Source organism: Danio aesculapii, chromosome 10 (assembly GCF_903798145.1).
Source record: "Danio aesculapii chromosome 10, fDanAes4.1, whole genome shotgun sequence".
NCBI classification, from domain to species: domain Eukaryota; kingdom Metazoa; phylum Chordata; class Actinopteri; order Cypriniformes; family Danionidae; genus Danio; species Danio aesculapii.
The window spans coordinates 16,689,115-16,690,491 of NC_079444.1; positions in this window are offsets into that span (position 1 = coordinate 16,689,115).

Below are 1,377 nucleotides of genomic sequence, written 5' to 3' on the forward strand. Positions count from 1 at the left end.
GCTGTTTGTTGAGTGGTGTTTTTTCATTTTTTTCAAATTAATTTATTTGTTATATTTATTTTCTTTTACATTTAGTCATTTAGCAGACACCTTTGTCCAAAGCGACTTACAATTGAGGAGGTATTCAGCGATTCAACAAGAAGGGGAAATACATATACAGTGCATCCGGAAAGTATTCATAGCGCTTCGTTACAGCCTTATTGCAAAATGGATTAAATTAATTTATTTCCTCAAAATTCCAAACACAATACCCCATAATGACAATGAGAAAAAAGATTTTTGTAAATTGTTGCAAATTTATTAAAAATAAAAAACCTGAAAAAAATTACATGTACATAAGTATTCACAGCCTTTGTCGTGAAGCTCTAAATTGAGCTCAGGTACATTCTTGTTTCCACTGATCATTCTTGAAATGTTTCAGCAGCTTCATTGGAGTTCACCTGTGGTCAATTCAGTTGATTGGATATGATTTGAAAAGGCATACACCCGTCTATATAAGGTCCCAGGGTTGATAGTGCATGTCAAAGCAGAAACCAAGCATGAAGACAAAGGAATTGTCTGTAGACCTCCAAGACAGGATTTTCTTGAGGCACAAGGCTGGGGAAGGTTACAGAAAAATGTCTGCTGCTCTGAAAGTTCCAATAAACACAGTGGCCTCCATCATCTATAAGTGGAAGATGTTTGGAACCACCAGGACTCTTAAAATTCCAAGCTTGTGGCATCATTCAAAAAGACTTGAGGCTGTAATTTTTGCCAAAGATGCATCAACAAGGTATTGAGCAAAGGCTGTGAATACTTATGTACATGTGATTTTTGATTCAGGTTTTTTATTTTTATTAAATTTGCAACAATTTCAAAAATATATATTTTTTCACATTGTCATTATGGGGGATTGTGTGTCGAATTTTGAGGAAATAAATGAATTTAATCCATTTTGGAATAAGGCTGTAACAATAAAAAATGTGGAAAAAGCAAAGCGATATGAATACCTTGGATGCACTGTACATACACTGTACATTTAAAGTAACTTTCGTTGTGCTCAGAGAATTTAGTGATAGAGTAGGTGTTTGAGAGAAAGAGAGAGAAAGAAAGTGCTTCTTATAGGTGGTTTTGGGATTATACACTGGGGTTCTGGTGTTCTCGGAAGAGATGGGTTTATAGTTGTTGCTTGAAGGATACCAGTGTATCCGCAGTCCGAGTGGGAATGAGAAGATCATTCCATCAGCAAGAAACATTGAGGGAAAAGGTTTTGGAAAGTGACTTATAGCCTCTCTTTGATGGCACCACAAGGCGGTGCTCACACCCTGATCGAAGGCTTCTGGAAGGGATGTAGATCTTCAGGAGCAGGTGGAGGGAAGAGGGTGCAGTTCCAGTGGT